The sequence below is a fragment of the Anolis sagrei genome, chromosome 2 (assembly GCF_037176765.1).
Source record: "Anolis sagrei isolate rAnoSag1 chromosome 2, rAnoSag1.mat, whole genome shotgun sequence".
Classification (NCBI taxonomy): Eukaryota; Metazoa; Chordata; class Lepidosauria; order Squamata; family Dactyloidae; genus Anolis; species Anolis sagrei.
Window position 1 is genome coordinate 221,803,335 of NC_090022.1, and position 12,783 is coordinate 221,816,117.

Genomic DNA, 12,783 nt, shown 5'->3' on the forward strand with positions numbered 1-12,783 from the left:
CTGAATTTGCTGAATGAAAGGTTGGCTATTCGAATTTGGGGAGCAGGGTGAGCTCCCACTGTTAGGCCCAGCTTCTGCCAACCTAGCAGTGCAAATGTGAGTAGATCAATAGGTACCACTTCGCCTGGAAGGTAACGGCACTTCATGGAGTCATGCCAGCCACATAACCTTGGAGGCGTCTATAGATAATGCTGGCTCTTCAGCTTAGAAATTGAGATGAGTAGCACCCCCAGGGACTGACACAGCTAGACTTAATGTCAAGGGGAAACCTTTACCTTCACTACCTGTATTTGTGTTGTCAAAGGCTTTCATGGCTGGAATCACTGGGTTGCTGTGAGTTTTCCAGGCTGTATGACCATGTTCCAGAAGCATTATCTCTAACTACACAGATATCTATAAATGTAATGTTCCAGAAGCATTCTCGCCTGACGTTTGAACCAACCCGGACACAGCATATTATTTGAGGACACAGAAATGCTGGTCCACTCAAACAAGCACCATATCATACTAAACAGAGAAGCCATTGAAGTCCACAAGTATAAAAGGACGAAACCATGAAAATGAACAAAATCTGGCTATCAGTATTAAAAAACTCAAAAATCAGGACAGCATTAAGAAAACAGGGGAATTCCAGACAGGAAACAATCAGGGCCAGCTAACACATCCCAACAAAGAATTCCCCCAGGCAGCAACCAGCAAGGTTTTGAAGCTGCAAGGCCATTCAATACTAATCAAGGTGGTCACTTTGCAACATTCACACTTGCTTCAAGCAGACAAGAGTTCTTTCTTCTACCCTGGACATTCTGTAGCTATAGAAACCTCATTTGCCTAGTTTCCAACAGACCCCTCAACCTATGAGGATGCCTGCCATAGATGCGGGTAAAACGTCAGGAGAGAATGCTTCTAGAATATGGCCATACAGCCTGGAAAACTTACAGAAACCTAGTACCTGTACTTGCTCTCCCATTACAGGTGGTTCAATTGGCCTGTAAACAAACACTGTAACTTGCCTGAATTTTGAATAGAAATGTCACACACTACATTTTTGGGTAGGCTATTCTCAGTGTCTACAATCTGTTTGCCATGCACATGCATGTCTCTGTCTTCCTATTGATAGTAACACTTATTCCGCTGCCGAGCTGTTTGGAAGTGGAAGATGCGTGATGGAGTGATGGAGTCTCTGTCTCTGGAAGATTTTAAACAGAGACTAGTTGGATATCTGTTTGGAATGCTTTGATGGTGTATTCCTGTGTTGGACTGACTGGATAGCCATTGTGATCTCTGCCAACTCTCCAATTCATGAATCTGTCTCTAGTTCACGCAAGTGGATACCATTCTTTGTCAAAGAACATGGAACTCCATGTTCTCAAAGTAGTTAGAAAGTCTGCTGGATATTGTGTGACATCACGCCGCTTCATTGTTGTCCATTTTATTTGATTTCATTCCCATTCAAGTTTGATTGATTTCCAATGCTTTGCATTTTAGGAGCCTTTTTATACAGGGCAGGATTTCTTCTGACCGTGAAATATTATCTTGCCTGTAATCAGATCTATGAGTTGTATGAAAAGGTGCCTTTTTGTCAGCAGAATAGACATTACTGGAGCATCACTCGTACATTGCAGTTCCTCCATCTGCACCTGAGTTAAGGAACCCTCAGGTGTAGATTTGAAGAAGGGGATGCAGGTGGTTGCAAGGGATTGAACTGAGGAGGAAAATCCCAATTGTATGATCAAAGGTCCATATGACCAAAAACATGGTTTCTTTCCTAAAAGAAAACAAACACACACATAATACGTTGGCTAGTTTCTTTGCCACTTTCATATACAGTTTTACCATCTTTCTTCTTGTAACAGTTGTTGTTTATTAGCAAGTTCGATATAGCAGCTTCATTTAGAGTTCTTCAATATCATTCTGAAAAGTGCTTTATAATTTAGATGTATGTGAGATAACAATTACTGTAATATACAAAAATGGGTAACAAAAATGACATCAATCGACTAGCCTGACTCATCGTCATCCAGAAAGACCTGTGATTCATGTCCAGATAATTCTGCTTGCAATCTCGGATCTCTATGCAAACAGAGACAAGTGCTTCAAAGAGACTATCTAAGTGTGTGTGTGGGGGGGGGGGGGGGATCTCATAAATATCTTTTTTCTGTGTCACAGCAACTTGAGAAACTGCATGTCACTTCTGGTGTGACAGAATTGGCTGTCTGCAAGGATGTTGTCCAGCAGATGCCCAGATGTTTTACCATTCTGTGGGAGACTTCTCTCATGTCCCCGCATGAGAAGCTGGAACTGAAAGATGGGAGCTCACCCCACTTCCTTTTGGTCAGCAGTCCTGCTGGCACAAGGGTTTAACTCATTGTGCCACTGGGGACTCCTGAGTACCTACTGAACTAACATCATGGAAAGTGCAGCCAAAGTAGAAGCTTGTTATTAAGGACTAGGAGATCTGCTGTTATTTTTATAGTTTTTATTTTATTTTGTGTCAAAAGCATTGCATAAATAAATAAGTTTAAAACTGATAAAATGAAAGGAGAATAAGCAACTAAATAGTTTTAGACCAAAAACGGGCAACAGCAACTGCATTTCCTGTAGCTTTATTGTTCTTCCTCTGTGCATTGGACAGGGCATTGTGGACAAGCATCCAGATGCAGAGTTGTTTGTTCTGATCCACAGTCACACAAGGTGGAGGATTCTGGCCCACCCTTTGTGTTTGATTTTACTATGCTATTTTATATTTTATTTTACTATGCTATTTTATACTGTTTATTTTATTTGTTCTGTTATGATGTATTTTTTGTTGTTGTTCTGTGTCTAAAGAAGATTATTATTATTATTATTATTCTCGGTAGTGCCATTTTGTCTTTTGTTCTGGCCACTCCACTTCATAGTCTGTTCAGGGACTTCCAAGTTGCCCATTCTTGGTTTGCCCCTAGAGGAAGACCCTTTATAGTAATCACAAAGTTAGCAAAATCTATATATATATAATGTTGGCCAAGATGGAATTGTAGATGCAGCAGTAGTACACAGTAATATACAATAGTACACAGCCTAAACATATTATATGATGTGTTGTAATTGTTTACTTTGCATGTTCAAAATTCCTGGTGCATCCTTTAGCAAGATATAATAATGTGTTAGAAATATTTTAGGACAGCCTGCAGCAGAGCTTTTTATTGCAGGCTTCCGATACCTGCTGCCCTCCAGATGTTTTGGACTGCATCTTCCAAGACTGCTGGCCATGATGGGATCTGAGGTCACTAGGTTGGGAAAGACTGGTAAATAAAACAATAGCACCAAGCAGACACAGTAGCACCAGGCAGACACAATAGTACCAAATAACAAGGCCAAACATGCATGACACCATTGCATTCTTTCTTGACACAACAGTCAGCCTACTGTATTTGCTTGTTCGTTTGCTGTATTATATGTGGTCAATTAAAAATACAGATATTTTCATCTTCATTTAAATCAACCAGGATTTCCATGTTGTAGCTTCTTTCGTTTTATTATTGTATAGTAATCTTAATAGATGTTGGAAGCTCTTTGCTAATGTGTTCTACATAATAGCTGTTGGAAATGATGAGATTATCTATTATTTATGTTTAGTTTAAATAATGTAGTTTACTTTTCTGAATCCATTGCCTCTGTACATGGCTATTCCCTGAAGAATGCCAGAGCTTGGGGATATATGGAAATGTTTTAAGTTTTCATGGGTTATCGTCGTGGGGATAAGACAATCCATTTGCAGCTGCACTGTTTCCAGGCATTTCTTAGATGACAGTGATGAACATAATATTTAGTGGCTTTTTTCCCAAAGGACTTCTTCTTTGTACTCAAATTATGACTTGTTTCTTTTTTTCTGAGGCTAATGCCCTTATCTTCTTGCCTATGCATGTTTATTTGCCTTGTTTGATACCCAAGGAAGGCAATTAGGAAATACATAAGTGAGAAAGGGGGGAGGGAGTTCTTTTAAGGGAGCTGTTTTGCGGAACTATTATCCATTCCAGTTTTATAAAAATAGATTTTGTTTGTTAGGCATTCCGAAGATAAACACCAAGAGAAGTGGCAGCATTCTGCACATTAGTGTAATTTGGGCCTTAGAGGCCTTCTGTGATAATAAACTGGTTAGTCTGGATGAGGGCTTCTGGCAGTTGTCCAATAAAGTAATTTTCACAAGCACTGAATAAAGGTGGCAGAGACAACTATAGCCATATTTTGTTCTGTGCTTTTCTCTTGAGCAGCAATCTGAGATCCACTGTCTACTCACAACATTTATGACACATTATTCCACTTTAGCTGCCATAGTTCTAGCCTACGGAATCCTGGGATTCACAGTTTAAGGGAATATATTTAGAACTTTCAGCCAGAAAACTTTTAGTGCTTCATCAAAATACAAATCCCAGGATATATAGTTCCTTAAACTGTGAATCCCAGGATTCCATAGGATAGAACTGTGGCAGCTAAAGTGGAGTGAGGCCACTTTAGTTCTATAGTGTGAATGGAACTCGGGCATTATGAGCTCTTGAGGGAGGCTGAAAGTGGGAATAGTGGGAATGCCAGGCAGCACTTAACCTGAGATTTAGCCAATATGTTTGGAGTAATGTGCATGTAGCCTTAAACCAATTTATCCCAGTATTGTCAAATCTGGGAGCACGTGCTCTCCAGGTTTTCAGGCAAGATGTATTAATAACCTTATTTTTGTACCCCGCCTCCATCTCCCTGAAGGGACTCAGGGCGGCTTACATGGGGCCAAGCCCAATCAACACAGTTAAAACATTTAAAATGCAAAACAGCAGTCTAAAACAAAATAAGTCAACAATGTTATAATATATAAAACAAGTATCAAAACCAACAATAATAAAATTAAATTTCTCATCACGAGTGGGCAGAGTGGTGCAACAACAATTTAAGGGATAGGACTGGTGGATAAAGTCCTATAATATGGCAGCAGTAAGGATAAGAGCAAAGTTCTATTATAGGGCAGTAGTAAGGATAAGCGCAATGTCAGATGGGTCATTATAGCTGATACAAACCAATAGTAAAGTGCAAGGACAAGATTTTGGGTCTTAGCTAGTATTCTACTTTTTTGTGTCAGAAGCAACTTGAGAATATACTGCAAGTCACTTCTGCTATGAGAGAATTGGCTGTCTACAGAGACGTTGCCCTGGGGTGCCGGGATGTGTTACCTGGGAAGCTTCTCTCATGTCCCCGGAAGCTAGAGCTGACAGACGGGAACTCACCCTGTCTTGCGGATTCGAACCGGAAACCTTCAGGTTAACAGTTCAGCGGCACAAGGGTTTTAAACTCTACTGATTTGTCCCTAGAATTTTCTAGTGGCCCTCCATTCAAGTATCCTAGTTGACTTTCAGAAATTAGACACCTTGTGTGTTCAGAGTGTGATGGTCCACAGAAAGGATCATAGCAACTGTTTTATACAGAGTCAGATCATTAGTCTGTTTGACCCAATTTTGGAGAGCAATTGCTCCAGATATTCAGGCAAGATTATTTCCAAGGACTTTCTGAATAATTGTGTTCAGAGCTGTAGATGGACTGGAAGGTAGTGTGTGGAAAAGTAGTTGGAGCTGCTTCCTTAAGGTTCTTGCTTCCAGCCCAGTGGATAAATACAATGAAGTCATATTGGGGTACACTGCTGCTTTGTGGGTGAGGTGTCGAGCACTATATTGGGGGTGGGAGTGGGGAATGAAAAGTATTTAGAGACCTGTATTCCAGGAACTGAATAAATGGTCTACAGACTTTATTTCCAAGCTTTTTTTTTAGTGAGACTGGAGTTTTGCTTCATCCTTTGTGTACCACTTTTTATTAAAGTCCTACTTTGGGGGAAAGCAATTCTACTTTTCAGTAAGAAAGCTGTAGAGCCCTCTTTTTAAAAAGTGTAGATTACTATATCCCTCCTTTTCTTATATGGGACCCAAGGTGTCCCACATTTTTTGGTAGCTGGAGGAGTTTTGAAGAGGAATTGTTTGCTCATTTCTTTAGAAAGGAGAAATCCTTAATAAACTTTTCTGTGGTTTGTATAGAGGCTGAAATGAATGCATTCTTTTCCTTTTGTGAAGCCAAATATTCAGTGCTTTGCACCTTGTTTTGAACTCCCGATTCTTTTCTTATCATAAAAGAATCTTAAGTTGTATGTAATTCATGTATAGTTACTCATTGAGCTGCAGCTCCCATGGCCAATACAGTGCTCTCTGCTTCCAGATATAAAGGAGGGTCAGATATAAAGGAGGGCTTCCCACTGTGAGAACTGGCTGAGCAGCGTCTATTGAGGCTGGAAAACATCCTTTGATGCACCATGCTAGAAAAGAGGTGGCAAAATATTCATGCGAGAGCAGAACTCTGCTTCTAATTGCTCTTCTCCCTTTTGCTTTCTTAACAAACATTTCTCTGTGTTCTCTTGTTCTCATCATGCTAAAAAGAGAAAAAGACAGGGAGGGCCCTTGGCAGAGGGCAGCACTTGTAATCATTGTTAGTATCTGTTGAAACAGGCACACAGTAATAACTCATTTCCTACATCCCAAGCCATTTTTACTTTTGTGGACTGTGAGAGGAAGTGTCGCAGTTCTATTGCCATTTGTTTTGTTCTTACACCTGATACACTGTTAGCTAAAAGTGAACTTGGATTTTCAGTGCCTTTTCTTTTTTTAAATGGCTGCATTTCAGGAGAAACTTTATGTGATCTTGTTGTATGTAGTAAAATAAGTGAAGAAATCTAAATGTCTGTATTTCTTGGCCCTAAGCTACATGTAGCAATATGAGGAAGAAGTTGAAAATTATGTGCTATATTATACAAAGGCATAGTAAATATAATATAGAGTATTAAATGTTTAAATCATGCTTTAAACTAGTGCCCACTTTAAGTTGAAAGTGTAAAATAAACACTTTCCTTCCTTAACACAATGTTAAAAGGAACGTATGAGGACTACACACAGTTTCCAGCCTGAAACAGTTTTGGGATTATAAATTGTAGCAGCTATTTTTCAAGGCTTGTAGCTTGCCAGTTGAAAAGAGACTGCAAAGAAAAATATTGAAATCAGTTACCAAGGAGTTGGTATTTGATGCGGGCAGAAACTTCTGTTACAGAAGTAGGGCAAGGTCTGAGAGATTCATATGGACACTTTGCTTTCCTAGGTTGTTACCACAATAAACCCAAAGAGGCGATAAGTGCAGAAGAAAAGAAAGAAGCAGTTAAATGGGGCCTTGGAGGATATCAATAGCGGCTTTGTTTTCTGGCTAATGAAACGAAGCCGTTCCAGTTTTTTTTAAAAAATAAAGGCTTTTGCAAATGTATCAAACAAGTTACCCTATGTCTGTGAGTTTCTGTCCCTCCCCTGCCCAGTTCCCGCATTCTCTTGCCCAGACCTAACAATTACAGTGCAAACAGTTTACAATGGATTATTTCAATAGACAAAGAGGTCAGTGTCTGAAAAATCCCCAGAATTAAGCAAAGGGGTTCCTTGTGGTGGCTGTCCTAATTCACCAATGAGTTAAATGACTTAATACAGTTTATAATATCATTTCAAGTCAGTGGTTCCCAAACCTTTTTTGACCAGGGACCACTTTGACCAAGGACCACTCTCCAACATTATTACCGAAAGGGTTACAAATAGGTTTTCGGTCAACTTTAGATTCGGTTTGGTTATTTGGGGTGCTGACTCAGAAAATTGCATTGGATAGACCATATCCACTCTTCTTTCTGATACAGAACATATGCCATCCAGTAGTCATCATCAGCTTGCCCATAGAGAACCATATTTAGAGCTGATGTGGTCTATCCAAATGCAGTTTTCTGAATCAGCACCCCAAATAACCCCAAGAACAAGCCTAAAAACAAACACACCAATATGCCCCCACTTCCAGGTGCCACATGGAATGGCTCCGCTCATGGGGTGGGAAGAGGAGGAGAAGGAGCAGTCAGGAGGCCTGTTGTCACACCTTTCGTGGGTAGTCAGCCTCTCTCTTCCCGACATCCCAATTGCCTCGGCATTATAAGAGGGTTTCGCGAGACCAGTTGCTCTTATTGTAATGGAGAGGCGGCATACCATATTTTAGTTCTTGGGGAACACTGCTGGTCCATGGACCACAGGTTGGGAACCACTGTTCTAAGTAAAGCAGGGTGGTGCTTTACTTAGAACAGTATATTGCTTCCATGAAAGTATATTCATGGAAGCAAGGATCACATGTACTTTGAAGACAACTCCTTTGGAAACTTGAGTTATGGTGATACAGTTTACAGATAAGTGTAAAAAGCCTAAATACCCTAAAGACACCAAACCCCATCTGACCTTGGAATCTAAGCAGGGCCAGCCCTAGTTAGTAATTGGATGGGAAACTGCAAATGAATACAGGTGCTTTGCCAAGAAAACACAGTGATACATTCACCTTAGGGTCGGCATAGTTCAGAAACGCCTTGAAGGAGCACACAACAACAAAAACAAAGGCTGCATTTAAGAGGAAGGAACTGGTAAAACAACTTCTGAGTTTTCCTTGTCTAAGAAAACTCTGTGAACTTTATGGGGCCCCATAAGTCGACAGACAACTGGACAATACACACACACACACTTATATGTTGAGTAAGACTTAGCTAAGAGTATTTATTTCAACAAGAGAGAAATGTGAGAGAAGTGTAATTTTGTTATGCAAAGAGCTGTTATGTATACAAGTGACATAATAAATGTCTGGTGAATTAAAATTGTATTGATAAACCTAGGCCAGAAGACAACCATTTAACTGTAGAAATGAATGACAAAGTGTAGGGATGGTACTGAGGAGCAAATAAAAACTTCACAATTCTGTTATTGTGTTGTACAGGTTACATAGTAATACTGACTTGATTAGATTATATCCCATTAGTGAATAATCTTTAAAAACAACTCCGGGTATCCATGGTCCTAGAATTTTAAAATAATTGATTTCTGCAGCATAAAACCACAAAAGAAACATATGGAAAATTAAGGCTGTGTAATACTCTTGGCCTTGTATTTACAGGGAGTGTCATGCTAATTGCTGTTGGCATTGTGTTGTGACTGAATAGTACTGGTTGTAATTGTTACGAAGCATGGGAGAAGTTTCTATTGGATTGTTCTACTAGCAAAGATTAGAGAGTGAAACCATAGTAATCACAAAGTACACAGGTGTTAAATGGTGATTTTATGGACTCTTCTAGGCAATGTGTACACAGAAATATAGTCCTGTTACTATAAGATATATTTAGACCTGTGCTGCTCTCTGTTAAAAGTGTATATACTCCACTGCAGTGATTCCTAAACTCTAGCCCTCCAGGTGTTTTGGACTTCAATTCCCAGAACACTCAGCTGACTTGAGTGATGATCCAGGATTATGGGATCTCACATCCAAAATACCTGGAACACCATGCTTTTGGAAACACTTCTGTACTGGAGTCCTTACCACCTACCTAAGGTTTCAGTAGAGAAATGCAAATTATTTTAATGGTCCACATCCGCACAACTATATGTTGTAATTACACTTCAGTTTATGGCTGATGTGGTTATTACATCTTGATTTACAGTACGCTTGTCAAAAGATATGTAAACAGTTTTATGTTGAGTCTGTTCTGTATTTGGTATACCATTAATGAGTAATAAGCATATGTGTGTGTGCTGTTTTCTCATGCTGACTTCTTAACTGGCAGTTTGATATTTGTAGGGCAAATATGGGCAAAGTTCAGCTCCCTAGCTGTTGCTGAATGACAGCTTCCAATACTCCTCATTGTTGGCCATGCTGTGTAGGACTGACAAGAATTTTAGTTTGGAAACATCTGGAGTAATTCCCTTAACCAATTTGAGGGCTACACTATACCAAACCCTGCTGTAGTAGAGTTGTCATCAACTCAGAAATATATAACTACAAATTTACAAATATACAACTACAGCTATCCTGAAATATGTCCATCCAATCTTCATGTAAAGATCTTCAAAGAGTCTATCTGACCAAAGACAGTTTCTTACTGCAATAGTTTCTGCAATAAAGACATTCTTTTGAACATTTAGGTGGAATCTCTTTGCTTATTATTTGAATCTTGGATCAGGCAGCTTATTCAAGTCCAAAACATCTGGAAAACTAAAAGTTGAGAGCCAGTATTTTAGACTATAATCTCCTTAAAGCCAACCTTCATAAACAGTCATCAGAGATGGAGGGAATTGTAGTAGGAAATATCATCGGGAGGAGGACATTCCAGATGGAGAAATTGATGTTCTAGGTCAGTGGTTCTCAACCTGTGGATCCCCAGATGTTTTGGCCTTCAACTCCCAGAACTCCTGACAGCTGGTTAACTGCCTGGGATTTCTGGGAGTTGTAGGCCAAAACACCTGAGGACCCACAGGTTGAGATTCATTGTTCTAGATGGAGTATACACTGAAGTATAGTAAGACTCCCATATCTACAGGGAATACAGTATGTTCCCAGCTGGACTACGATTACTTGAAACTGCAGATATAACCAAACACCATTTGCCTTAAAATCAGTTCCATAGAGTTGCTTTAGAGGACCTGGAGATCTCTAGAAAAGTATATTCTCTAGTAATTAGTTGGTCCTCCAATAAACCTCTATGGTAACGTTCTGAGAAAGTATACCATCGAATCCTCCAGGACCTTGATAGATTCATAGAGAGACTGCAAGTATGGGTTCTGCAGGTATGGGGGCTCTGCTGATCTAGATCAGGATTCTTTGGTATGCTTTCTCAGAAAGTTACCATAGTTTATTGGAGGGCCAACTAATTACTAGAGAATATACCTCTCTAGAGATCTCCGGGTCCTCTAAAACAACTCTGTGGAACTGTCTTTTAAAAGCCATTTAGGTATCCATCAGCCAAAAACTATATCTATGCATGTTTATTAATTTAAAACAAACTTAATATTATATTTTTGCAACCGGATTGCCTGGTTTTGCATATTACTAAAAGGAATCACTCTACTTTTCAAGACTAACATGTTTGGTTTGTGTCGTTATGAAGAAACTGGTCAGTGGTGTTGTCAGTCATGAGAATTGCTGCCTGTCTAGCTCATATCTTGGACTATTCTGGAGCATGTTGTTTTATCAGGCCAGCTGAGGACACTGTGGCTATTGTACCATTCCTTAGGTCAGTAGAAGAGATTGCAAAGAAAAAAAGATAAACTGGACATTTTTAGTGGTCAGGGAGCAGAGAATTATCTATGCCCAGCTCCTCTTTCAAATGAGCCTCTCCTAAGTAATCCTGTCACAAGCTGATAAGCAGCATAATGCAATTTTTATTGAGCATAATGATTAAATTATAATTTTGAGGTATGCAATGGCAAAAGACCAGGGGGTTTCCAGGGATCACATTTATCTCACAGGGCATGTATATATGTCAAGATTTTGTCTTTCTTATTAGAAGTAGGATTCATGGTGGCTTACAGTTTAAAAGAACAATGCAGCTAAAGACATACAAAAAGGGAACATTCACATAGAATTAAATATTAAAATGCTTCAAATCTCATATTAAAAATTGGTTTGAAAGATTGAAAAGTTATTAAAACACTGCAATTTAAAACAATACAGTAATACAATACTTTTGTTCATTGATGTGTGTATGTGTACATGCTATTGTGTACAGTTCTTCTCTTACAACTCACAGAACCATAAAGTTGGCAGAAAACACAAGGACCACCCAATGCTACCCTTTTCCATGTAGGAAAGCATAGCTGAAGCACTCCTGAGGGCTGGTCATCAAAACTCTGATGAAGGCACTCAACTGTTGAACCCTCCACTGTTGAAGAACACTTAGTGTCAAGATGCTCTTCCTAATACTTAGGTGATTTGTTTAATCATCACCAAATAATTTGGGGGAATGCTTGACTTTTCCCACTCCCATTCTCAACTTTTATTTATATTGATGGTGATGTGGTACCAGCAAGATTCTGTTTCACATTGTGGTAGATATATGAAGACTATGAATGATCCATCGAGCAGTCATTTGATGAAAGAAGGAATATCCCTTCTTTCATCAAATGCTCCAGTCCTTAAAGATCCACGATATCCGTTCTAAAGAACTCTGTTAGAAGAAAAACCATAGGGAACATAGGGATTGCTGTGATGAAGAATGTTATCAAGCCAAGCAAGAATTATGTAGATTAGCGAAATCTGATGGTAACAACATTTTTTAGGGATGACAGAAGCATAACTTTTATAGACAAAGAAAGCTGATTATCTGAGACCCTTATAACAGATTGAAAAGTTACTGTAGTGGGAAAAGCAATGCCAGATCTGTGGAAGCCAATAGTTTGTAGGAATAATACAGTATCTGAGGATTAGAAGCTTAAGTGATGACAGAACAAGGAAACATCATTTTACACAAAACTATAGACCAAGTTTGATATGTGTAATACTTGCCCCGCTTTTTAAAGATTGCTGCAGTTGTAAAACAGACATGGCCAGACATAATATTCTCTGAAGGGACTTATCTGAAGCTGCCTCTGAGACAAACCTGTCTCAGTACAACAAAATCCAAAACTCACAGTCAGCCATGCCATTATTGAGCCAACTCCAAAGCATAAAATACATTATGCAAGCTTTTGAAGCTTCACTGGCTTTTTCCTTGGGCAAAGATCTAAAAAACTATACAGGATAAATTTCCTGGAGTAATGTCTGTGAATTAAATCCCACTACACAGAATAATATTCCTGTGTATACAGCTGTGGAAGGATTGCAAAGAGATGGAAAGTGACTGAAGGCTCCAAGTATTTCAAAGGGATGATAACACAGATGGAAATAATTAGTGTC

At 39.2% G+C, this 12,783-nt stretch overlaps 1 protein-coding gene across 6 annotated transcripts in view; it reads left to right on the plus strand.

Moving 5' to 3' along the window:
- TJP2 (tight junction protein 2) overlaps positions 1-12,783 on the plus strand; it is a 103,272-nt gene that overhangs the window by 40,408 nt on the left and 50,081 nt on the right. The gene's annotated exons all lie outside the window — the stretch shown is intronic.